Source organism: Mesocricetus auratus, unplaced genomic scaffold (genome assembly GCF_017639785.1).
Source record: "Mesocricetus auratus isolate SY011 unplaced genomic scaffold, BCM_Maur_2.0 Super-Scaffold_100014, whole genome shotgun sequence".
Classification (NCBI taxonomy): domain Eukaryota; kingdom Metazoa; phylum Chordata; class Mammalia; order Rodentia; family Cricetidae; genus Mesocricetus; species Mesocricetus auratus.
Genome location: NW_024429197.1, coordinates 15,707,654 through 15,734,889, shown reverse-complemented (window position 1 = coordinate 15,734,889; position 27,236 = coordinate 15,707,654). Strand labels below are relative to the sequence as shown.

The 27,236-nt window shown below is 51.0% G+C and overlaps 1 long non-coding RNA gene across 1 annotated transcript in view; it reads left to right on the top strand.

Annotated features, from left to right (window-relative positions):
- LOC106021912 overlaps positions 1–27,236 on the top strand; it is a 342,914-nt gene that overhangs the window by 30,674 nt on the left and 285,004 nt on the right. The gene's annotated exons all lie outside the window — the stretch shown is intronic.

Sequence of the window (27,236 nt, the reverse complement as noted above, 5' to 3'; positions counted from 1 at the left end):
TGGATTTGACTGTCACGCACCCTTTCCAGGTCCTGTTTGCCTTTAGATCCAGCCCAGGCTGGCCCCCAACTCTGGACCCTGCTGGTTCAGCCTCTTGAATGCTGAGACTCTCAGCCGGGAGACTAAACAATGCTGAATGCACACCCAGCCCTATTGTGGCTCCTGCCTGGATGAAACATTTCTGCTACACCCCTCCCCCCCACCAGGTACATCACAGCCTTCTCATTCTCTGGAGAACTAGATGGCATCTCAGCACTAAGCTTTGAGACATTTTAAGTACCAAAATTACCAAAAACAAGTAAACAAAACCAATCAACCAACAAAACCCCACGAAAATGAAGCTTTTGTGTAGCTCAGTCAATAGTGTGCTTACTGAGCAAAGACCTGGGTGAGATCCTCACCAAGACATAAAATGGGTGTGGTGGTGCATGCCTGTAATTCCAGCACTTGGGAGTTGGAGACAAAAGGGTGAAGAGGTCAAGGTTATCTTCTGTATATGATACGTTTGAGGCCAGCCTGGGCTAGATGACACCATCCATCACAAAACAAACAGCATAAAAATGAGACAGACACATGCAGGGTTTATAGAATGAGACAGATCTGCAAGAATGCAGGCTTGGCTCCCTTGATTTCAGCCGCTGGGAGTAGCACTGGCTAGCTCAGCATTTTTACCAGCCCTTGCGTGGGTGGCCACCACGGTGCTCTCATCTGGATTTTTGTGTCACCCATACATTCTAATGAATTCTGTGACCAAACCTATGTGTGAGGTTGGTTGGAACCAGTTCCTGCAATGGTTTATGGCATGTGTATTGCATTTGGGACATGGTAAACAACTGTGGTACTTTTGATTCTGTTTTGGTGACCTGACTGGTCACCAAAGGGGGAGGGGATGGGATGGGGTGGGGATTGGAGGGGATGGGAAATGGGGGGCTGCAGGAGTTTCTTGAGGAACAAGTGGGGAGGGAGGTGTAAGGTTCCTGCAGGGGTCTTGGTGTTGGGGAGGGCAGCAGGAGACTCAGCACCAGAGGAGTGGGGCCAGGCCAAGGTCTCAGGAGCACCTGCGTTTTAGGGAGCAGGCGGAGGAAGGGGCACCTGTGGAGAGGGGGCCAGATAGAGAACCAGGGCCAGCAGAAGACTGTAAAGGGGAATCCAAGACACAGTCAGAGAGCGCTCTGGGACTGGCACCAGGGTGATGTCAATCGTGGGGTGGGAACAGAAACTGGAGGGTGTGGATGAAGAAAGTGCCATCGGTCCCTTTTCTTGTCGCTTGCAAGGAAAGGAGGAAGGCAGGGCTGCCGTGGAGGGACAGGGCTGAAGGGAGAGCGGGGTTTGCTCCATCAGCAGAGTTGGCCAGAGAACTGGGGACGAGATGAGGGATCCAGAGGGAGGGCTGTGACCTGCACCTGGTCTTGCTTCACCTCCCTCATCATCTTCTGCCCCAAGGGCTCCTTCTGGGTCTCCTTATCTGGCTTCACCACCTTCCACACATACTCCTGCTCAGGTGGCCCTGGTCTTCCTGCTAGGTCACCCCTGCTGGCCTCCTGCCTATAGCTGGTATCAACCAGTGGGGTGGAGGGGGGGTGGATTGCCCTCCGGAGATGTTCAGGACCTGATAAGAGGACAGGAATGCATAGGTGCCCTGGCCCAATCTCCACTACTGACCCCGATAACCTCTGCTTCCTAAGGACAGCAGCTGTTACTCAGGGTGCCTGTTCCATTTACTCAGGATGGGAGCAAGGGCTGGAAATCCACGAGGACTGACAATATCAGCTCTGTTGTTGGGCACTTTTCTCCCAGTTAGAGCATGTCAAATGTCCTGCATGTATCATATATGTAGCAATCTCTCTCCTCTCTCTCTCTCTCTCTCTCTCTCTCTCTCTCTCTCTCTCTCTCTCTCTCCCTCCCTCCCCCCCACCATGGGCCCCTTCCCAATACGGCAGTCCTAGGAAAATACAGGTTGTATAAACAATGAAAAAGACATCGGAGGCCTTCAGTGACTCCTGATGCTCTTGAAATAAAAGTTGGTCTTGCTAATGTGGCCTGTAACCTGGCATGATCTGGTGTCCATACCTTCTTCACTCTAAGCCTCTCGCCTCCAGCCTTCACACCCAGAACCCTGCCCTTGGTTCACTCTCTCCTCCAGCAGACCATCATCCTCACTTTCTCACCTCAGGCCCCAGGATGTCTGCATCTGCTTTCAGCCTTGCTTATTTATTTCCTCTTCCTCCTTCTCCTTTCTCTGCTCTTCTTCTTTCTTCTTTTTTTTTCAGACAGGGTCTCACTATGTAGCTTTTGTTAAACTGGAACTCACTATGTAAACCAGGCTGGCCCCAAATTCACAGAAATCCACCTGCCTCTGCCTCCCGAATGCTGGGGCTAAAGGTGTGTGCCACCGATGCCCGGCTCTTTATTTTCCCCAGACCGGTGCCTGTCTAACCTTGAGACTTCAGTTTAAATGTCACTGCCCCAGAAAAGCCAGGGAAACCTTTTCTGAGGACCAAACAGGTCTGGCTCTGTTAACTATTTCCTAGGGACAGGGGAACGGTCACATTTGCTCATATAGTGTCACGGGTGTGCGTTTGTTGGTTACTGCCTTCTCTCTTGCTCTGGACTGACAACTTAAGGAGCTGGAATCACACTGTTCTGTCTCCATCATCAGGCACAGCACCCGGAACATAGTAGGTGCTGCACGGCCAAGAATGAATGCTTCTGTTTCTTAGGAGGCAAGAAGCTGCAGGCCCAGCAGGCCTTGTGCACAGGGCGCTGATGCCTTAGATAAGCAGAACTGGTATTCTGGTACCCAGCTGCTTCCTGCTGCCTGAATTCTCACAGTGGCTCTCTTGCTTGCTCGCTGGGCAACACCTCGCAAATCCCTTTTTGAGTTTTAAAATAATTTATTTTGGACACACAATCCCACCTTAGCCATGGAGCTATTGTTTGCATCTGGGAGAGGGAGTGAAAGTCCCAAAGAGTGTAGCCTATGGTGCGTCAACCATGACCCAGTTAAAGACCACACACCCACAAATATTTTGGGAAACAGAAAGTGGTCTTGAAGGATTTAAAAAAGAAGGATACGAAGTTGGATGGGTAGGGAATGAGGAGTGGATCTGGGAAGAGTTGGGGGAGGGTGAATAGAATCAAAAAAGGTATAAAACTCTCTACTGATAAAACATAAAATAATTAATTCTAAAACAAAATATTTATTATTTATGTGTTTATGTGTGTGCATACATATGTATCATGGTGTGTGTGTGCTCATACATGTGTACCATGATGGGTGCGCATGCGTGCTTACGTGTACACCATGGTGTGTGTGTATAGGTCAGGGAACAACTTTGTAGAGTTGGTTCTCTCCTCCCACCTAAGCAGGCTGCTGGGACTGAACCCTCAGGCTTTGGGGCAAGGGTGCTGCTTGCTGACCTGTCTCATCAGCTCATCCTTGCCTTTCTGAGCTTCTGTCCCTTTATCTGGAATAAGGCGAAACTAGTTCCTACCCAGTGATTAGTGAGAGGATGGAATGGCTGGGAAGAGGCAAAGTGAGGGACCCCTGGATCACACATGCCTGTCGGTGGGGATTGCCATCATTTCCAGAGGGGACAATCTGGGAGTGAGGCCTCTGGAGGCTGCTTCCCTTCTTTTTTCTTAGCTATGGGATGAGGTTTGGGATGGTCCCATGTCAGCTCTGTGGACTTCTAGGACAAGAGGCCTGAGTAGTCCAAGTCTACGTCTCCAGCGTTGGGATTGGGATTGGATAGGTCCATTCACAGCCCATTCTTTCCCTGGGGCCGAGTCAGGGAGCCTTGGAAGACCAGAACCTAGTCCCCGCAGAGCCTTGTCCACGGAAGATGTCCTGGCTCTGGCATCGTGAGACTGGTTCCTTCCAGAGGTCACATTTCAGAACTCGAGGCAATTTGACTTTTCCTGGACACTGAAGGAGTGGAGAAGCTTCACCTTGGATTTCTGTGGAAGAGGGTGGGAGGCAGCAGGGCTGCTGTCTCACAGTAGGGCAAGGGGTAGGGAATATAGAGTTCAGGAAGGAAGTGGGCAGGAAGCTTGAGAACTGGAGTTGCAAGAAGGACAGATGTGTGACAGACAGGATCCGCACAGAGTGTCATCCAAGCCTCATCTATTTCCTGTCTGAGGCACAGCTTCTTCTCTGTGGGGTGCCGTGGAGGCAGGAGAGCCACATCTTCCAGAGTACCCCTGCCATTCCTTAACTTGGGGCCAGAGCTCTTGTTTGTGCTTGGGACATTCTTGCTTTCCCCTAGGTCTGCAGTGGGGCAGACGGCTCCCTCCTCTGAGTATCCGGATCTACCCAACAAAAACCAGAGTTCTGCCTCTGCTTTGAGCATAGCCTGTGGGGATGGAACCTGGACTGTGTCCCTGAACCTCTTCTAGAAGTTTCTGGGCTCCTCAGCTTTGGCTATTAGCCTTTGCATGCTTTGTGCCTTTTCTCACTCACAGCCACTATAACATCCCATAGCTTGCTGGAAATAATCAGATTTTAAGCTTTAAAAGGTTTAAAAAATTGTGAGACAGTGTCTCTTGTAGTCTAGGATAGCCTCAAACTCATGATGTAGCTGAGATTAGCTTTGGACTTCTGATCCTCCCGAGTGCTAGTTTTTGAGGAGTGAACCCTCCACCCGCAGCTCAGATCCGAGTCGTAAGCCTTGCTCCAGTGGTTGGTGCAAGCCATACCTGCCCCACACGGCTCTGCACATACAGCTCTAGATGGGCCGGTCCTGTCTCAGACCCCTTGATTTGTGTCAAGCATCCAGTTGCCACTGCTTAGGATTTCTGGACTTTTTGGACCTCACCATCATCAAATTCTGTGGGTTACATGCAAGCAGTTTGACTGGAAGAGCCTCAGCCACTGAGTTAGGGGACCAGTTCTTCAGCCTCCCTGCTTTTCCTCCCAAAGAACCCTGGGGCTGTGCTCTACTGCCCCCTGGAGGTCCCTGGCAGGATAGGCTCAGTTGCCTATGAAAAACATCTCTTGGGCCACTGCACACTCTTCATTAGCTCCCTTCCTGCCTGCCTCTCCCTCTTCCAGCTGGTGTCTCTCTGGGATCACCTTCCCCTGCAGTGACTACCTACAGAGCCTGGCCCAGTCTGGCTTTGGGTTCAAACTAAGACATGTCTGGTCTGGGCAGTGATGTTGTATCATTTCCTCAGGACCCCTCCTGCCTGCCTCTTACTGGCTACCACTCCTCACAGAGATTTCTAGTTGGCCATGGCTGGCTTGGCCACGGGCTGGAAGGGACTCTAAACCTAGTGCATCCATCACTCTTTGCTTGGTTCAGTGCAATTGCTGAACTCATAGGGCTGTGCCAGGGCACCCTCTGTGGGGCTCCCGAACCAGGGGAGAAGAGCGCCTGTCTTCAGCTAGTGGGAGCGAGGGTCTAGACCTGAGGGTGACCAGCTCAGTCAAAGTCCAGCTGTGCTGGACCAGATGGTGACGATGACCCTCATGCTTAAATGGCGCTGAGCAGGTGAGCACCCTGAAGGTGTGCCTGTCCCTCCCACCCCGTCTAAGCTGATCCCTGGAGCCAACAATGCTATTCCCTCTCCCACGTGCACAGAAGCCCCCGCACCATCCTTTAAAGCCTGCCTATTTCTCTGTGGGAAGCCAGAAACTCTCTGTGTGACCTTGGGCTTACCATTTCAGGACGTGGCTGAAGCATAGCAGGCATTAACGTTTGCGGATAGACTTAGCCACGCACCCCACTTCTCTCATTTGCAAGATGGTGACGATAATAACTGCTTTGTAGGGGTGTCGTGTGGATGAACTGAGATGGTGAAAGTCTGTTGACTGTCCAGGCGTGCTGGTGTAGCATGATGCCGCAGACTGGGTAGTTGAGGAAGACTAGACATTCATTTCTCCACAGTTTGGGGGGCTGGGGAATCTGAGGATAAGGCCTTGCATTCGGTGAGGGTCTGGTCTCTGCTTCTGAGACAGCTCTTTGGATGCTGCCTTCTCTGGGATGGGGTGGGTGGAGGGACCAGAAAGGGTGAGGGGGGAGTGTTTTCCACTGATGGTGTATTTTATAGGGGCAGAATCCTCATGGCTCTGGCACCTCTCCACAGGTCATCCTGGCTTCCTTGTGACATTGCAACTTAAGTTCCTGACGCTTGAATTTGGGAGGACACCTTCAGGTCCTGGCAAAGGCTTTGCCACTCTGAGTGTCAGGCCTAAGTGTTACCCAGTTGACTGTGGGAGAGCAACCTCTCAGCTGAGGTGTTCAGTAGCCTACGATGTGGTGTGTGGGGGCTGCTGGCCTGCCGTGGCCTTGTGACAATGCTAACATGGATTTGCATGGAGACAGGGTACAGCTTGGGAGAGTTCCCCTCCCCCCTTTGAGAGAATCAATGCAAAGGGCAGAGAAAGGTAGGAATGCTCAATGCCTGCTGCATGGCAAGCACGCACGCACCTGGCCCACCGCCTCACGTACACTGGAGCGCAGACCCCTGTCCCCAAGGCAAACGTTCCCTTTGGGTGTCACGGTGCACCAGAGACAGTTCCATTTAAAACTGGAGATTCCAGATGAAAACAGGTTTCCATGGGAGGGGAGGTCCTGAAACACTAGAGGGTCTGGCGAGGTGGGGACGCTATCACATGTGCCATCAACAGCTTGAGGCGATGAGCAGATGTCCCCTTCTGGGGCAAGGCTGTCATCATGTCTGCTACTTGCCTGGTCATGTAGCCATTTGAGCTGGACCCCAGGTGCGTTTGGCCATCCTTCCTGATTGTACGTTATCGGTTTACTCAGTCCTAGATAAGATTGAGCCACTGGGGTAAAGTGATTGCCCCAGCCTGGATGTTGGGTGTATGTTGGGCAGGAGGGGCGGGGCAGTTTGGTACTGATGACTAGTAAGGGGGTTTCACGGTCACCCACAAGCAGGGGAGCTGGGGAGGTGATAACCAGTTGCAGGGTTTGGGACTGTCCAGGAGGGGCTCTTTGCCTGGTAATGTGCAGTTGAGCACTAGGTAGTCATTAGGGATGCCTGGGGGACTTGGTGGCTGTTTAGTCAAGGGGATGACCTGGGTGCCTGGATGGTGGCATTCCTCTTTCATTTTGTAGTCCCTGCAAGGCTGTCATCATGTGGGTGGTGGGTTTTTGGGGGCAGGGAGGAGAAGGGTGATAAGGGGGTGGTGCATTCAGGCTTGAAGGGGGGACATGCTTGGAGCTGTACAGAGAGCCTAACCAAGCAGGTCCGGAGTACAGTTGGAAGCTCCCAGATGAAGACAGTAGCTCAGAAGCCTGTTGTAGACAGGATGTTCTTGCCTACCTGTGGCCTCTGTATTTGGTGGGGACTGGAGGGGGAGCCCTGCATTCCCTCTCTCTGACTTTGCAGAAAATAATGAGCCCCTCCCCCCTCTTATCCAGAGGCCCTTCTACAACCAGCTTCCCTGGGGGAAGCTGGACTGAAGGAGAAGGCAGTGAGGCAGGGAGGGCAGGTTCCTCTGGGCCTGCTTATCACCTCTCCTCAGCTCCAAGTGGATAATTACACAGCTCTTAGAGCCCCAGGACTGGGCCAGGAGGCCATCCAAACAGACAACCTCTCAAAATTAATGGGACTCCAAGGGGTTTGGGGATGGGGGAGGGCAGAGGCTTCGAGAGGGGGAGGAATCAGGCACAGGTAGAGGCTGTCCGGCAGAAAGAGCTAGAAAGCCATGGTCTGACTCAGAGATGGAGGCCAAAGTCCCGGAAATGGAAGGCCAGAGAGGTCGAGCCACCTGCTTGGAGTCACACAGCAGTGAGTCTTGTACCCACAAAGCTCTAATGCTTCCTCACATGTAGCACTGATTTGCATTCATGAGAGGTGTCATTTCGTGGAGGAGGGGTCAGAATCAGAGACCTTAGGTAACTTCTGCAAGGTCACACAGTGTATTTTGGCTGGCGCTTTTCTGACAACCAGGACAAACTTCTAAAGCTTGTTTTCCTAAGGAGACTTATTAGAGATAAATCTCCTAGGCCTGGGCCCCAGCAGGATGGGGATCAGCTCACCCTCTCCCCCCAGAACTCTAGGATACTCCCCGCCCCAGTGCTCGTCTTTGTCCATTCCTGTTCCTTCTCGTGCTTGGCTCTGCCTGTCACCCTGTATCCTTTGTGCTAGGCTCTTGCAGGGGTGACCTCTATGCTCTCTGCTCCCAGCCCGCCTCACCTCCCATAGACAGGCTGTTAGTGTCCCCGAAACAGAGATGGTGACCAGGCACATGCTGCGACACATGGGGAGTTTTGATTTCACCTCTTCATTGAATGTAAGAAGTTACATTTTTGTGATGTGTTGATACAAACACAAATATGTTATAAACATGAAATAAATATAAATATATTAATCAATCTGGCTCTGATTCCTTTCTTCTAACTTAAAATCAAATGAGAACATTTTTTTATGTGCTTGTGAATATAGGGTGGGCTCTGTGCTCTCTGGCCCCTGCATGTCTTGGGTAGGTCCTGAGTAGTGTTGCCTGGAAGGTTTGGTGTGGGATCCCTCTTGTGACTGCTGGAGAATGTTGGTGCAGTCTGTAGTCCTCTGAGGGCATGGGGGATGCTGGAGGGTTCCCTCCAATGTGGCTTGCTAGCAAGACACAGGGCAAACAGTGCAAGGTCTCTGTTCCCAGCCATCTGGTGTCTCCATAGGGCTTCCAGGGTGTCTGCAGAATTGGCAGCAGGCTTCCTTGGAATAAGTAAGTGGTGGGTGGGGGAGAACCTGTGAACAAGTTGTGGGCCTGTGGCACAGTTGGCAGAGCACTGGAGAGCCTGTAGTGCAGTTGGTGGAGCACTGGAGAGCCTGTAGTGCAGTTGGTGGAGCACTGGAGAGCTTGTGTGCAGTTGGCAGAGCACTGGAGAGCCTGTAGTGCAGTTGGTGGAGCACTGGAGAGCCTGTAGTGCAGTTGGTGGAGCACTGGAGAGCCTGTGTGCAGTTGGTGTAGCACTGGAGAGCCTGTGTGCAGTTGGTGTAGCACTGGAGAGCCTGTGTGCAGTTGGTGTAGCAATGGAGAGCCTGTAGTGCAGTTGGTGGAGCACTGGAGAGCCTTTAGAGCAGTTGGTGGAGCACTGGAGAGCCTGTAGTGCAGTTGGTGGAGCACTGGAGATCCTGTAGTGCAGTTGGTGGAGCACTGGAAAGCCTGTGTGCAGTTGGTGGAGCACTGGAGAGCCTGTGTGCAGTTGGTGGAGCACTGGAGAGCCTGTAGAGCAGTTGGTGGAGCACTGGAGAGCCTGTAGAGCAGTTGGTGGAGCACTGGAGAGCCTGTGTGCAGTTGGTGGAGCACTGGAGAGCCTGTAGAGCAGTTGGTGGAGCACTGGAGAGCCTGTGTGCAGTTGGTGGAGCACTGGAGAGCCTGTAGAGCAGTTGGTGGAGCACTGGAGAGCTTGTGTGCAGTTGGCAGAACACTGGAGAGCCTGTGTGCAGTTGGTGGAGCACTGGAGAGCCTGTAGAGCAGTTGGTGGAGCACTGGAGAGCTTGTGTGCAGTTGGCAGAACACTGGAGAGCCTGTGTGCAGTTGGTGGAGCACTGGAGAGCCTGTGTGCAGTTGGTGGAGCACTGGAGAGCCTGTAGAGCAGTTGGTGGAGCACTGGAGAGCCTGTGGCACAGTTGGCGGAGCACTGGAGAGCCTTTAGAGCAGTTGGTGTAGCACTGGAGAGCCTGTAGAGCAGTTGGTGGAGCACTGGAGAGCCTGTAGAGCAGTTGGCGGAGCACTGGAGAGCCTGTGTGCAGTTGTTGGAGCACTGGAGAGCCTGTAGCACAGTTGGTGGAGCACTGGAGAGCTTGTGTGCAGTTGGCGGAGCACTGGAGAGCCTGTAGAGCAGTTGGTGGAGCACTGGAGAGCTTGTGTGCAGTTGGCAGAACACTGGAGAGCCTATAGAGCAGTTGGTGGAGCACTGGAGAGCCTGTAGTGCAGTTGGGAGAACACTGGAGAGCCTGTAGAGCAGTTGGCGGAGCACTGGAGAGCCTGTAGAGCAGTGGGTGGAACACTGGATAGCCTGTAGAGCAGTTGGCGGAGCACTGGAGAGCCTGTGTGCAGTTGGTGGAGCACTGGAGAGCCTGTAGCACAGTTGGTGGAGCACTGGAGAGCTTGTGTGCAGTTGGCAGAACACTGGAGAGCCTGTAGAGCAGTTGGTGGAGCACTGGAGAGCCTGTGTGCAGTTGGTGTAGCACTGGAGAGCCTGAGTGCAGTTGGTGTAGCACTGGAGAGCCTGTGTGAAGTTGGCGGAGCACTGGAGGGCCTGTGGCACAGTTGGCGGAGCACTGGAGAGCCTGTAGTGTAGTTGGTGGAGCACTGGAGAGCCTGTAGTGCAGTTGGTGTAACACTGGAAAGCCTGTAGTGCAGTTGGTGGAGCACTGGAGAGCCTGTAGTGTAGTTGGTGGAGCACTGGAGAGCCTGTAGGGTAATCAGCGGAGCACTTGACTAGCATGCTCAAAGCCCTGGGGTTCGATTCCCAGCACTGCATGAACTGGGTCCAGTGGTTCCTGAATGTATTCCCAGCACTTGAGAGGTCTAGACATCAGACATTTAAGGCCAGCCTTAGATACATATTGAATTTGAAGTCATCTTGGGTCAGATGTCTAGAGTCTGTCTCACAGGAGAGGGAGCAGGAGAGAAAGAGAGAGGAAGAGGAAGTAGGAAGGAATCCATTCACAATGCTGATCTCATCTCTTCTTGGAAGGCCACATAATCAGTACACCATCCCTTCTGCCACATGCTTTGGATTGTAAGCCAAGCCTCCTCCCTTCAGGGGCTTCATTTTATGGAAGGCAATATATATATATTTCAAATGGGGCATAGTTTAAACCCATCATTTCCAGCACTTGTAGGCTTTCCCTGACCTAGCCAAATCCACCCCATCACCACCCTCCCCATTCCCTCTGACATCACCCTGTTTACCACTGTCTGAAACTGCCTTGTCTCTCTGCCCCAAGGTCAGCTCTACCAGAGGACTGCCTGTGTGCACCGCCACAGCCTCAGGGTCTAGTGCAAAGCTCACACCCATCAGTCTCTTGATAATGCACTTGGTGGATGAATGAATGGATGAGTGAACAATTATGAATGAGTGCAAGCACACACGGCAGCCAGTGTCACCCAGGCAGAGGAGGGAGTATTTGATGAAACCAATGTCATTGACAACTAGTTCCTGTACCTGGGGACTTAGAAGAAGATCCTGTCAGAGAGGAAGCTGACTGGCCAGCATGAGAGACACTATGAGTAGGAACTTTGGGGGTTAAGGCGGGGGGGGGCAGGGTCAGATTTGGGAAGAGGTAACTTGACAGTTCTGCTAGGTGCCTAATGACAATGTATTCAGGACCCATGAGGCTGGGACATGACACTGTCTCTGCCCACTTACGGTGCTGGTGCTTTTGGCATCTCTGTCTCTTGCTTGCCTGCCAGGATGCTAGGGAATTCATGATTCCTGGGGAGTTGGGCTTCGGCCATGGGCTTACCTGCTTCCCTTGCCTGGCTCAGCCTCTGGGTGGCAGCAGAGGTCCAGGCTTGGCTACAGGTTGACTCCTGCAGTTTCTGCAGTTAAGGCCCCTGGCTTGCTCTGTTCAGTTATCAGCCAGGTAGGGAGTGGCATTGAGGTCAGAAATTTGGGGGTTCAAGGCTGTGCTTATACTTCTGGATTCTTCTAACTGGATGTTGGATAGCAGGAAGGCCTCACAGAGGGACAGGAGGCATCCAGAGAACACTTGGGCAGGTACGTCGGACACTGGAAAAAAAAAAAAAGATGCCACTCCTGGTGACAGAGGGTTCAGGATACAGGTCTGTCCCAGAAAGGATTGGGCTCAAAGCCTAGAATCCCTTTATTGAAGTGGCAGCAGACAGGAAGTTGTGGTCCCCTATTTGCCAGGAAAGCTGGAAATCAGAACAGGGGCTGGGAGCCCACAGCTGCAGCTCAAAATGTGTCGGTGACCCAGGTGCAATCTCTAACCACACCCAGGCTTGGAAGGACCGCAGCCCTACGCAACTACAGGCTGTTCCCCCATGGCCAGGGGTCCCAAAGGTGCTGTCCCCAGGGTACAGGGCAGGCCTAGAGCGCTGGTTTAGACTAGACCTAACCACAGTTCTCTGCTTTCCCTCCTCAGAGGGGACATCACCAGCCTCACATCTGCTCCCTGCCAGCCCTCATCGCTTCTGGTTCAGGTCCTTCCCCTGGCTGCTGTAAGTGGAAGGTGGTTGTGTGATCACCGGTGGCCTTGTGCCCAGAGACTGAAGTTGGGCTTGGACTAGCAGAGTACGTAGTTGCCTCCCAGAGCCCAGGGAATGAGTTCTTTCCTATTTCTTGCCTCCAAGATTTCTGCATGTGGGGATTCACAGCCCAGACTCAGGAAGGGCTTGGGTATGTGCTGTGCCCCGCCCCCTTTTACGTTCCGGGCCCAGCGCATTGCTGACTGCTTACTGTTCAGCTGGCTAGCCTTTTCTCATCTTCACGTCTCGGTTTAAGTGCCACTCCCTTGGAAACAATCTCAACGCCCCCTCTATTCTTCCCCAAGGTGCCCTTTGCTTTGTCTGCAGCAATTCATCACATGTGCCATTGTGCTTCCGGTGTGGTTGCGTGTGTGTGTGTGTGTGTGTGTGTGTGTGTGTGTGTGCGCGCGCGCGCGCGCCAGTGACCCACCCCGCGGAACAGACCGCAAGCTCCCTGAAGGCAGGAAGTATTTATCTCTGCACTTTTAGGCTCTCTCCCCCATGTGTGCGACACAGTAGATCCTTTAAAAATATTTGTTGACGGAGAGAAAGAGAGACAGAATGAGTTATGGATGTCCCTGGGGACTTCCTATGTGTTGGGAATTAATAAAGCCCCAATGCAAACCTAGCATCTCTCTGGATCATCAATTTTACTTGATGGTAAGGAATTAGAAGCGCTATATTCACTTATTAATTGAATATTTTACATTACAAAAGTAATACATGTTCCTTGTCAAAATGCAATCAATAGGCATTATTTTTATATTGAAACAAACCCTGGCACAACATGGCATAGAATGCAAAGTTGTCTTGATTATTAAGGAGAAAATATGAGGCTTCAAAGACATTTTGAGCCTAAGGGGTCCAGACTGCCTGTGGTGCAGGCTTCTCCTCCAAGGAGAGTTTGTTGCAATTTAGATTGCAGGGTCTCCTGAGCCTAGGACCTCAGATTCAGTCTCCGGTGGGGCTGAGGCCACTATGACTGAAGGCTCTGGAAGGGCAGAAGAGAGTCTTATTAAGTAGCTGAGCTGCTGTGGGGTTCTGACTATAAAAGACAGTCACTGTGGGCTGGGCAGGTGGCTTGGTCAATCAGGTGCTTGCTGTGCAAGCATGGGGACCCGGGAGCACATCCCCGGCACCCGTGTAAAAAAAGAAGCCATACTCAGCAGGGAGTATCTGTGATCTCCTTGCTGGGGAAAGGGAGAGCTTGAGAGATTACTGCCTAGCTAGGATGGCCCAACTGGTGAGCTCCAGGTTCAGCGAGAGATCCCACCTCAAAAACCAAGGTGAAGGTGCTGGAGAGGTGTCTTAGAGCACTGGCTGCCCTCGCAGTTCATTCACATGGTGGCTCACAACCTCTGCAACTCCCGTCCCAGGGGATCTGGTACCCCCTTTTGGCCCCTGTGGGTATTGCATGTATATGATGCATAGACATCCATGCAGGCAAAATACTCGTACAAATAAAATAAAAAGCAAACCAAGAGCAATAACGATGACAAGAAGGTGGAGGGTGACTGAGGAAGATACCCAACGTTGACCTCTGGCCTTCATGTGCACAAATCACACATATACATCCACATGCAGGTGCACACACATGAGCATGTACATAGGAAACAGACAGACAGATGTGCACGTGCGTGTGTGCATGTGCCCGCGCACACACACACACACACACACACACACACACACACACAAATACATGGGCATGGGCAGTGGCTGGACTCAGAAAACAAATGCCACTTGTCATGTATGCAAGTTGGTTGAGTAGACAATGTTGGTTGAAAAATGCATACCCAGAGTAGAATAAAGATGTGGACCTGCAGCCTCACGAATCTGGGTTCAAATCCAAACTCTGCAGGTGGGGCCTGGAGGAATGGAAGGTTTTCATGGGGTAGTAGGATGTGGGAAGACATGGTGAGGGGAGTAACAGAAAAAATTTACTGGGTGGCAAAGTAACAAAAATATCTTTGCGAGTCCAGTGAGTTTATTTTAACCAGCCTGGATGATCTGGGTTCAAATCTCAACTCTGCAACTTTTACTTATAGGAGTTCAATCAGTTCCTTGTTTTCTCTGAACCTCAGGTTCTCCATCTGCAAAAGGGGGGTCCCCAGTGGTTATCTGGGAGCCTCAGGTTCTCCATCTGCAAAAGGGGGTCCCCAGTGGTTATCTGCGAGCCTCGGGTTCTCTATCTGCAAAAGGGGTTCCCAGTGGTCGTCTGTGAAGCTGGCAGGTGTGTTGAATCTTTTGACTTTGTGACATGATGTCATCTACTAGGTTCATACCTGAAACCCTGGAATTGGCTTATAAGAAAAAAAATCATAATGCCTTAAGCGAGCTTACACTTTTGTGTGGGGTCCATTCATAGCTCCCTCCAGCCACACACCCATTTAAGAAGGTTGTGCAACATTTATTGAACTTTGAGCTTAGATTAGAATCATGTGTACACTATTTAAGACAGACCCCAATATTTGGTTTCAGCTTAGATCAAGTGAATCAGTCCTTGGGAGTTTCATGAGCACCCAGGATGCTGTGCAGGTGTCCAGGCCATGGGAGAGTTCCCATTCACAGTGCTCCAACCACAACCTTATGGCAGCCCTGGCTGAGGAAGCAGCTTTTTCTTCCCAGGCTCCAGTCAACCAGTGGCAGTGTGCTTCTAATTGGACCACTGTTGGTCTTGTCTGCTTTTTGTCTGGGGCCCAACAGTCAGGGACAGGGTACTGGCAAAAGGCATCCAAAGGTGCTGCTTTGGGACCAGTGGTCTCAGATGTGGCAGACAGACATGGACCCACAGAGACAATGACACAGGCACAGGTATGCCAGGCCAGAGCCAGGGAGCACCCAATCTTTCTTTCCTTGCTCTAGACAGGGTTTCTCTGTGGCTTTGGAGGCTGTCCTGGAACTTGCTCTTGTAGACCAGGCTGGTCTCAAACTCACAGAGATCCACCTGCCTCTGCCTCCTGAGTGCTGGGATTAAAGGCATGCGCCACCAATGCCCGGCCCAGAAAAAGATCTTAATTTGAGATGTGTTAGAAATTCTGGGGGGAGGGTGGGATTGCTGAAATATGAGCTGGAAGGGGCTGGAGTTTCTGACAGTTGGGGGTGGTTAAGGATGAGCGTTTTCTAGGACTGGAGAGATGGGTCAGTGAGTAAAGCGCTTGCTATGCGCGTGTGAGGACAGTTCAGATCCACTGTGTAAAGCCAAGTGAGGGGCCAGAATCTTAATGTCAGTGCTCGCTCCTCCAGGGAGATGGAGGCAGAGACTGGAGGGTCCCAGGGATCCTGGGCAGGAGCTGCCTGGAGCACACAGTGGTGAACAAGAGACACTGCCTCAAACAAGGTCGGAAGGCAACGGCTGACACCCAAGGTTGTCCTTTGACCTCTATGTGCACACTGTGACATTTGAACACCTGTACTCATATGCACAATTTACACACACACACACACACACACACACACACACACACACACACACACACACACATGCTCTCTCTCTCTCTCTCTCTCACCCCACAGGCACAGATTTATTTAAAGGAAAGAAACAATGCATTTCTAATAAATGAGGGTGGCCCCGTGACCACACTTTGAGAATCACAGACTTACAGTCCCAGAAAGAAGGCACCATGAAGGGAAGAAAGGGAAACCAGTGCACACTGTGTTAGCAGCTTTTGGGTCACTGTGATCACATGCCTGATAAGAGTGACTCCAGGGAGGGGAGATGCATTTCTGCTCACAGTTTCAGAGGTTCAGTCTGTCATGGCGGGGAAGGCAGGGGGAGCAGCTCACGGTATCTGGACTGTGAGGCAGATGTTTCTCCCATCATAGTGGTCAGGAGAGAGAGAAAGGAGAGAGTGCGTGACATGTACTGTTCCTGTCAGTGAGAGGAGAGAGTGGTATCTTCTAAATATCTTGAGGGAGATAGAGAGATGGATGGACCCAAGGAAGACGGACCAGCAATGGAAACATAGAGATGGATTAAGGGGGGGAAGATGGATGGGCAGGTGGGCATTCAGTGAGAACGACCAGGAAGTAGGGGCTTGGGGCCAGAGGCCCTGCTCTAGAGTATGCTAGTACTGGCTAGTCTCTGCTTTGCTGCTAACTAGTCCAGAAATCAGTTATCTGCAAAACTTTTGCTAGCGTGAGGATCCACCACAGGGTGTTGCGAGCCTGATGTGCGGTGGATTTGTCAGCCACAGATCTAGTTTTCCAGCTTTATTTGGGCCCAGAGTGGACTTGGCCTTCTCTTCCATCCAAGCCAGCCTTCCCTACTGTCTCACCCATGGGGCTCTTCCTGTTGGGAATGCCGCGGTGTGCCAGCCAGCCTGTTCAGTTCTTTGTGGGTGTCTCAGGCGTTGTTCATCTTTGTTAATTCTGGTCCAGTGTGGTCCCCTTCCTATCTCTCAGTGTACCCTGGCGTGTAATTTGGGTGGGTGTTGGTAAATGATATCCCAGGCTGCTTCCATTCCAAATAATTTCTCCATCCTCTTTTGGACCCTGACTAATGCTTCCTGATGTATATCTGATTATACCTAAAATATGTACATCACCAGATCCACAGAAAACATATATTAAATATGGTAAGATAAGTACAGATAGTAGATACAATGTGTACACATTTTCCTCTTCTGGGAAGTCTCTGCCATGGTGGGTCAGCTCCCTGAAGCAGCCTCTTGTCTCGAGTATCCCTAACCAATCTTGCCCGCCCCTGACCAGCTGCTCTGAGGTTACTCCTTGATAAAATATTCCAGTACTTATTATGAGCTGGGCCCGATGCCAGGAACTTTACATCAATTAACTCTTTTAAACCCCCTAATAATTCTCTGCGGTGGGAACTACCATTATTCTTTTTTCCCCCTCCAGGTGGGGAGGCACAGAAATGGATGGCCTCAACTTGTTTGTTATTATATGTAATCGGTGTGGCTCAGATTGCAAACTTGCTCTAACCATCGTTACAGGGGCTGGGGACAGGGAGTGTCTGCCTCTGAGGCTTGGCTCTCAGGCCCTGTGTGCCTCCAGAAGGTAGAAGCCATGTCTGCTGCTTCTGACTGATGATGTCAATACTGGGAATGGAACTCTGGGTCTTACAAGGACTAGGCAGGTGGTCTACCAGCAAGCTACACTGACGTCCTCCCTTCCCCACTTATTATTTTCTTGAGACAGAGTTTCTCAATGTAGCCCTGGTTGTCCTGGAACTCGTTCTGTAGACTAGGCTGGCCTCAAACTCAGAGATCTGCCTGCCTTTTCCTACAGAGTTCTGGGATTAAAGGCATGCCTCACCATGCCCAGTGGGAAAAATTTTAAATATTTATTTTATGTGTTTTGCCTGCATGTATATATGTGCATCATATGTGTGACTGGTGACCTTGGAGGTCAGAAGAGGACATTGGATCCCCTAGAGCCAGAGTTACAAATGCTTGTTAGCTGCCATGTGGGTGGTGGGAACCGAACTTGGGTCCTCTTGCAAGAGTAACAAATGTTTTTAACCATTGAGCCATCTCTCCATTGGTGCCCCCTCTATCACTCTACCTCACTACATAGCCCTGGCAGGCCTGGAGTTTGCTATGGAGATGATGCTGGTTTCTAGTCTGTGATGATTGTACTGCCTCTACCTGTTGATGCTGGGGTTGCAGGCAGGTATCACCTCACTGGGCTCAGCTCTTGTTGTTTTTGTTCTGAGAGTCTGGTTGAGGTGCCCCAAGCCTTGAACTATGTGACTTAAACTGGCTTCAATCTTCTCTTCCTATCCTTTGGTGTCAGCCTCTAGCAGGCTAGGATTACTGGAATACATCACCTCGTGTGGTTTCCCTGTCTTTACATTTCAATTTTATTATTATTGTTTTTTGTTTTGAGGACTGGAGAGATGGATCAGTAGATCAGAGTGCTCACTGCTCCTCCAGAGTTCGTGAGTTCAGTTCTCAGTACCCATGACAGATGACCACAGTCATTGGTGACTTCAGCTCCAGAGGATCTAACACACCCCCTTCTGGCCTCCATGGGTACTGCCACACCCACACGGCACACAATACACATACATAAATAAATTAAATGTTAATAAAAAGATACAGTAATTAGAATATTTTTGGGGTTCAGCAGCTAAGAGCACTTACTACTCTATAAGAGGACTATAATTTAGATCCCAGCACCCATATGGTGCAGCCCACAATGCTTGTAACATTAGCTCCAAGGGATGTGATGCCCCCCTCTGACCTCTGACCTCTGTGGGCACCAAAGTGTATGGTGTGTGCATGAGTGCTCTCTCTCTCTCTCTCTCTCTCTCTCTCTCTCTCTCTCTCTCTCTCTCTCTCTCTCATCCTTTTGTTTTTCTTTTGGAAAAAGGTGCCATTGAGCTGCCCCTGGCTGTGAGTATGTAACCCAGGCTGGTCTAAAACTTTCCATTCTTCTGCCTCAGCCTCCCGAGTGCCAGGGTTACACATGGGCACCATCACGTCTGTCCTCTGTGAAACAGCCCGCCCTGTGCCAGGGTTTACACTCACGTGCTCTCATTTGTTTCTTCCCTTAACTGCCAGTTTAATCCTACGATTCTTCAAAAGCCGGGAGCCTGGGAGGCAGTGTCTTGGACCTGGCTGGGCAGGAAGGTGAAATTTACCCATCAATGCAGGAAGAGATGCCTTAGGTTGCCCTAGAAACCAGATTCTAGTTAAGTGCCTGAAAAGTAATTATAAACTCCAGAATATCTTTCAGCTGAGCAGGTGGCTGGAAAATTAGAAATCTATTCCTCAGATTCCTGCTTTCCAGAAAGGCCGAGGTTGCATTTCAAGACAGGGTGTGCACAGGTGGCCTCCGTGGAGTGTATGGGCATGTTCCGGCATCAGTACATGCCTTGTGAGCCCACAAGGAGGTTCGGGGCCCGGGATCCGAGCTAGTCTAGGGGTGAAGCTGTCAGCTCAGCTAGAAGTGGAGACAGCACAGTGCCTCCTCTCCGGTGTCACTCCCCGCCATCCCCCCCCCCCCCTCACCGCCTTGGGTTGCTAGGACACCAGAGCTGAGGAGACGCCAACTGATTTGCCAAACAATTTTTCTTTCAATTAGGAATAATTAGACAAAGGAAGAAAAGGTGTAGTTGGGCGGTGGCAGGGGTGCGCTTAGAGCTTGGAGACCCCGAGGAGGCATCATCCAGGCTTCTTGACTGAGAAACTCCGCCACTAGAACCATTGCACCTGCCTGGGGGAGGGGGAGGGACCACATTTATCAAGTGTCTGTCACCAGTCAGGCATTGCCTCTGCAGCATGGTGTGCATGACTTTCTTTGGTGTTTGCCACAAGCCAAGGGGAGATGATGGCTTGCTGTGCCGTGACACCTCCACTGTGGGGGAGCCGCAGGGCTCTGGGGGCTGCCCAGACTTCTCCCACCTGCGGGGAGGCGGCTGCGCCTCCTTGTGTCGCTGGCTTCTTCTCAGCCCAGAGGGTGACTCTCATTCAAGCTATGACTTCGTTCCTGTCCCCCACCCCCAACGCAGGGAGGCAACGCCCAACCTGATGCTGTGTGGCTGGCCAGGGTATTTGCTCACTCATTTTCTCCTCCGTCTTCCTAGTCAGAACGTCAGGCTTCTCAGGACAGGGGTGGGTGCACATACAGGACTCTGCATGCGCGTTTGCAGATGCCTGGAATCTGTTTCATCACAAGGAAGTCCCTGGTTTGGGGAGGGAAGCGTTTGGCAAAGTGATCCCCAACATCTACACCAGCAGGTGTGCTGGCAACACTGGGGGCACAGAGACAGGTGGATGCCTGGGGCTTACCGTAGCTCACTTGCCGAGTTCGAGGCCTGGAACACACATGATAGAAAATAAGAACCAGTTCCCACACGCTGCCCTCCCACCTGTGACTTGTGCCTCCCTTCCACAAAGTAGATGAAGGTAACAGTAACAGCAGCAACAATGTGGATGACTCTTGGGGAGTACCACCTGAGTTGTCTTCTGGCCTCCACACACATGCATGTATGTACACACACACACACACACACACACACACACACGCAATCTGAGGGTACCAGACTCTAATGTTCTTCCCTAAGGTCTTGGCCCTGTGTGGGTGTCATCCCTAAACTGCCCCCCTCACCACAACACCATGCTGTTCCTGGGTAGTCACAGCCAAGCCCAGGCCCTCTTTTCAAAAGGCTGACATGAAATGGAAGGACACAGGGTCCTCTTCTCTCTTTAGACATGGGGAGTCCAAGGGATGGTGATGTGATAGGGTAGCCCAGTGGTCCCTAGAGTCAACCTGCTTGACTCAAATCCCTGATCTGCTAGTGACCATCTTTATGACCTTGGCTGGCCCTCAGGGTGCCCATCTGTAATAGGGGATGGCAGTGTAGCCTGTTTCAGTTCCTCTGAGGATGTGAAGATTCAGGCGTTGTGAGAAATACCTCCTGCCATATAAACTACAGAAATCACAGGGTGACAAGCTGCTTTGATACTTCCCACTGGTGCCTGTGACACATTAAAGGCCAGACCATGCAGTCCTTTGGGTGCCTGGAATATATTATTCATCTTGGTACCAGAGGCCTCAATTCTTCTTTTATTTTATGTGTACACACCTGGAGAGATGGCTCATTTATGTTTCATGTGTATGGTGTTTTGCCTGCATGGATGTCTGTGTACTATGTTTCTGTGTACTATGTGCCAAGGAGGCCAGAAGAGGGTGCCAGATGCTCTGGGCCTGGAGCTACATTGGGCTATAAGAGGCTGTATGGGTGCTGAGAACCAAACCTGGGTCCTCTGGGAAGGTAGCCAGTGCTCTTTACTACCAAGTTATTTCTATAGCCCCCTCAATCTCTCTGTCTCTGTGCTTGTGTGTGTGTGTGTGTGTGTGTGCACGCACGTGTCTCAGAGCTGAGGCTTGAGCTCAGGGTCTTGTATAGGCTAGGCAAATGCTCTAATATTTTAATTAATTTATAAACAATCTTATTTTACATATCAATCCCAGTTCCCTTTCCCTCTCATCCTACCATGCCCCCCCACCATCCCACCCCCAGGGAGGGTGAGGCCTTCCAGGGGGGACATCAAAGTCTGTCACATCAGTCACATCATTTGGGGGAGCTCCTAGGCCCTCCTCTGTATATCTGGGTTGAGAGAGTATACCTCCATGGGGAATGGGGTCCCCAAGTTCATTTGTGCACTAGGGATAAATACTGTCAGAGGTCTCATAGACTGCCCAGAGCTTCTAACTGGCACCCACATTCAGAGGGCTTGGTTCGGGCTATATCCAGTTCTTAACATCTCCACTGTTGGGAAGCCTTAGGAGGCTAGCAGATTTGAAAGATCCCAGTACTGTCTGTGTCATATAGCAAGTGTTAGATAAAACCAGCTATTGCTGAGATACCTAGGCTGAGCATCTTACAGATCACTGAGGCTCTTTTCCTTGGAGTGTCATGGGTTCCTCGAATGCAGGAACACAGTTTCTAAGAGGTATCATGAGTCAGGGCATCAAGTTTTTTTTTTAATAGATAGGTACCATTCTGTGTTTGGTTATGAGCTCATGGAGGTAGAGTAATTTTGCAGGGACATAGTTGGCAGTCAACATGCACTTTCTGAATGAATTAATGATGTCATTTAATGATCCTTTACAATGTAGTATCCTCATTTTATGAATTATCCTCATTTTATGAATGTAAAGGTTAGGAAAGATAGAAGCTGCCCAGAGACACAGGTTAGTAGAGTCAATGCCAAGACTATTATGTTCCTGTGAAACCCTCAGCTGTTGTCTCAAATAGAACCCTCCCCTCTCTCTTCCATTGTTGCTTCTTTAAAATGAAGAAGTGATCCCAGACCCCAACTCTATGCTCCTATTGCTCCTGCCTTGCAGTGTGGTCCCATTGCGATGCCTGCTTCCCACCCTTGCCTCTCTCCATCAGCTGAGAGCTCTATTTTCCAGTTATGGGATTATGTCACTTCCCTGGTCCAGTGGTTTCCCATCCCTGTGGAAGGCTGTCAAAGTCCATTAGCCTCCAGATCCTATACTCTTTCTTACATCCTCCTCTCTATGCTCTGAAGCCACAGTCTACCCACCGAGGTCATTAGCACCCCAGGGGTTTACAACTGCAGTGCCTTTGATGTATAGGGTGGGTGACAGATGCCCACTGAGGGCTGCTTCTCTTTCTAGAAGGGCATGGACTCCAGAAAGAAATGGATCTACTTCTTCACCAGTGGACCGGTCTGTGATTGCTTGGACCACCGAGATGATAGAAGATGTTAGATGCTTCTTTTCTTTTGGGATGTGGTTACCATCCTTCAGGGATGCTTACACAGTCCACCTAGGACTTTTTGGAGGTTGGTTGACCCTCCCACATGATAGTTTAAGGTGAGCTCCCAGCACAAGCTGAACCAACCAGTGGCCTGTGTGAGTGAGCTCAGTTGGGCAGCCATTTTCCTGTTTCCTCTGAGCCTACTTGACTGATGCAGGACAAAGCAGAGATGATATGTTCCCACTGTGTTCTGCAAAAGTGCAAAAAATCTAGAGCATACGAATGGTTGTTCTAAGGCATTATGTTTGGAGGTGGCTTGTAACAACCTAAGTGGAACCATGCAACCTGACGTCTGCCCCTCACATCTCTGTCTGGTTTCTATTCACTCCCCCAGCCTCCTTTATGGGACGGTTCCCTGACCACCCCGTCCTAGAAAGCATCTCCCAGTAGCTAGTGGCTTTCTTCCATGCCTTCTTTTACTGTCCTCACATCCTTTTTGCTGTCTGGGCACTGTCTTTTCTAGCTCCCATGAGTCATTTGTCTATGGAGGTGGTGGGACAGGCTGAGGACGGGGCATTCCAGACATTTCCTCCTCTTCTCCCCCCCCCATCTAATGGCCAATAGACTGGAAACAGTCTGCCCGGGATGCAGGGCTGTGACCCATAAGGGCTTGCCTGCCATGGCGGCGTATGCTAGAGCATTCACCCCACTGCTCACTGATGGTCCCCAGGGTCAGAGCAGCACCTGCACAGAGTAGGTTTTCAGGACACATGTACTCATCGCCTTCATGAATGTTTTGTATCCTTTAGTTTCCTTGTAGTAACAAACGATAACAAATGTGGCTTAAAACAAGGAGAAATTTTGTCTTATGTTTGCATAGGTAAGAGGTGGAGAATGGACTAGCAGGCTCAGTTCCCCCTGGGGGCTCTATAAGAGAACCTGTCTTCTTGCTGTTACTACAGGGACCTTTGTGATGACATTGGCTAACCCACTGTACCCTTCTCATCTCAAGATCCTTAGTTTATGCCCAGGAGGAAACAATCACAATTTATAGTGGTTAAAATGTGGACATAGGGCTAGAGAGATGTCCCAACAGATGGTTATGAAAATATGAGAACCTGAGTTCAGATCCCAGAACCCATGCAAAGTTGGGCACAATGTGATCCGAATACTCCTACTGTGAGGTGGGAGGTGGAGACAGGAGAATCTCCAGAAGCTCAAGGGCTAGCCTGGTGTATGCAGCAGGGCTAGCCTGGTGTATGCAGCAGGGCTAGCCTGGTGTATGCAGCAGGGAACAAGAGAGTTTGTCTCGAGGTGAAAAGTGAGGTCTAGCACCTGAGGTTGTCTTCTGACTTTCACATGTGTACTGTGGCATGTGTGCACTCATACACACTGCACACACACATGCATACAGGCAAACACACACGCATGAGCATGGAATGGTACACTCAGACACATTACACACATGTACACTTTCAGACACATCACCCATCACACAACACACATACACACATATGTTGCAGGCAAACGCACATGCATGAGCATGCAAGAATACACTCAGACACATCACATACACATACAAACATGTGCTCTCAGTCACATTTCACACCATACACACATATGCATGCAGGCAAAGACACATGCACGAGCTTGGAAGAATACACTCAGACACATCACACACATATGCACACTCTCAGACCCATCACCAATTACACAAGCACAACACATATACACACATATGTGTGTAGGCAAACACATATGTGTGTAGGCAAACACACAGTGCATGAGCATACAAGAATATATTCAGACACACCAACCATACATGCATACTCTCAGACACATCACACAGCACACACACACATGCATGCAGGCAAATACACACACACATACATGCAAGAATACACTCAGGTACATCACACACACATGTACACTTTCACACACACATATACATGCGTGCACACACTCTGTGGGCATCTTGGGGTGGGAGCTGTCACTCTGCTGACTACAGAACTGTTATCCAGATAGCCTTTTCAGTGGTTGGTTCTCTCCTTCTTGCCCAGCACCCCACACTCTTGGGTGCTGGACTTTTCAGCATTATGATGTGCCTTTCTCACGGCTTTTAACCATGAGCTCTGTGAACAATAAGGAGATTGGAGGACTTTTTAAAATGTACTGTTCTGGCAGTCTGCATTGTTGGTAAGTACTGCAATGCAGGCCTGTTGGCCAGTATGTCCCTGCAGGTTCAGTATTTAAAGAGAATCTGGATCAAAGCTGCCTGAGGTTTATTTAGAGAGTTCCACATTGCTTTAGGATTCCCAAGGGACAGGTGCACTGGGCAGAAAGCACGCTGCTGGTTCTCAGTGAGATCCTCCCAAGGTTCCTCCCTGAGCTTTAGCCACCATGCCCCGAGAATAGCACAGACGAATTGCTGAGAACCTTTCCCCGTTTGGGTCACTTGCATTTCCTTTGGAGACATTTTGGGTCTGATGGATAAGCCTGGGATCTTGACGGGTGGGAAGGACTTTAATGAAAATGGGAAAAAGGCTTGATAAGGGGACTTACAAGAAGGGGAACAAGGTGTGAGAAGTTCCCTCAGATTCAGTATCTAATCTCTTCACCAATTTTTGACACAAACCTATGTGTGTCAGGCCCCATCTTATATGTTTGCTAAAGACTCATAAACTTACTCCTCCAGACAGTCCACTGAAGAAGGCCCGCCATTCTCCCTGCTTCCTGCACACAGGCACAGAGAGGATAACAACGTGTTCAAGGGCAGACAGATGGGGTGGGGTTCAGGCTGTTTTCTATCAGGTCCTAGGAGGGAACCTTGGTGCACAGATCCCAGGAGGGAGCCCTTCTGCAGGTATAGATTCCTGGAGGGAACCCTTATGCAATGCAGATCCCCGGAGGGAACCTCTGTGCAATGCAGATCCCCGGAGGGAACCCCTGTGCAGTGCAGATCCCCGGAGGGAAGCCCTGTGCAGTGCAGATCCCCGGAGGGAAGCCCTGTGCAGTGCAGATCCCCGGAGGGAAGCCCTGTGCAGTGCAGATCCCTGGAGGGAACCCCTGTGCAGTGCAGATCCCCGGAGGGAACCTCTGTGCAGTGCAGATCCCCGGAGGGAACCCCTGTGCAATGCAGATCCCGGGAGGGAACCCCTGTGCAGTGCAGATCCCCGGAGGGAACCCCTGTGCAGTGCAGATCCCCGGAGGGAACCCCTGTGCAATGCAGATCCCGGGAGGGAACCCCTGTGCAGTGCAGATCCCGGGAGGGAACCCCTGTGCAGTGCAGATCCCCGGAGGGAACCCCTGTGCAGTGCAGATCCCCGGAGGGAACCCCTGTGCAGTGCAGATCCCGGGAGGGAACCCCTGTGCAGTGCAGATCCCCGGAGGGAACCCCTGTGCAGTGCAGATCCCCGGAGGGAACCCCTGTGCAGTGCAGATCCCCGGAGGGAACCCCTGTGCAGTGCAGATCCCCGGAGGGAACCCCTGTGCAGTGCAGATCCCCGGAGGGAAGCCCTGTGCAGTGCAGATCCCCGGAGGGAAGCTCTGTGCAATGCTGCCTTGCTTCTCCTTCTCACCTTCCAGGGCTAGCTCGTTCCTCTTGATGATGTCTCCTTCTGATCAGTTCTGCCCTCTCACCCTGTCCAGAGACACTCAGCCTGTGGGGTAAGAGGACACTCAGCTATGGGCCCTGGCCATGAGTAGGTTCCACACTCGCCATAGGTAACTTTCAAAAACACATTAGCTTTTCAGTTTCCTATTAGGTACGCTAATGGCTGAACTTCAGTCATTGCTCCTGGATTGCAGTCATTGGTTGGGATCAGAGCTTCATTCTTATTCTTGGGTCATCAGGTCTGATTGGGAACACCACCCACAGTAGTTCAGACATCTTTGGAGTGATCTGGGGACAAGCTGTGTCCATACATGCCTCAGGTCTGATTGGGAGCACCACCCACAGTAGTTCAGACATCTTTGGAGTGATCTGGGGACAAATTGTGTCCACACACGCCTCAGGTCTGATTGGGAGCACCACCCACAGTAGTTCAGACATCTTTGGAGTGATCTGGGGACAAGCTGTGCCCACACAAGCCTGGTGGGATGGACAAGTCTGGCTTCTGTTAAGATAGGTGGTGTCCCCACTGAGAGAACGGCACAGCATCGTACACATATGTCCTTTCTTCCCTCCTGCCAGTAGTTCTGTAAAGCATGTCTTACATATGGGGAAACTGAGGCAGTCTGCCCAGTGTCACACCTAGGAATAGGAGAGCTGCTCCAGGATCTGATTCACTTTTCGGCCTCCAAAGCAATGGAAGTGTGGAGGGGGAGGAGACCGGCTCCTGACACTTCCTCTCCTCCCCCTCCCATGTCTGTAGGGAACTCAGATGTGTGGCCACTGCAGGCCTGCATGTCATATAGGAGAAAGGGAAATGAGAGATGATGAGAGGCCTGTCTTTATGGAGGATATCTGCATGGGAGATGGCAAGCAGTAGGACTTTCCTGAGTGAAAGGGTGTGTGCACACATGTGAGCTCACCCGGGGAATTTTCTGAGCCTCCACGGTGTCCAGTCCGCCATGATGGGCTTAGAGTCCATGCTGATGAATGATAGAGACATTGCACTGCCCTCTCTAAGCCACAATCCAGCATCACCATCTCAGAACTTTCCGGATGATGGAAGTATCCATGTTGCCCAATTGCGCAGCCACTGGTCACGGGTTGCTACTGAGCACTTGAAATGTGCTTGGTAAAAGTTGGAACTGCATTCTTATTTTTATTTCATTTCAGTCAGTGTCAACATAAACAGCCACGTGTGTCCACCGGCAACACTGTTGGGCTGCGCAGGCTCTGGG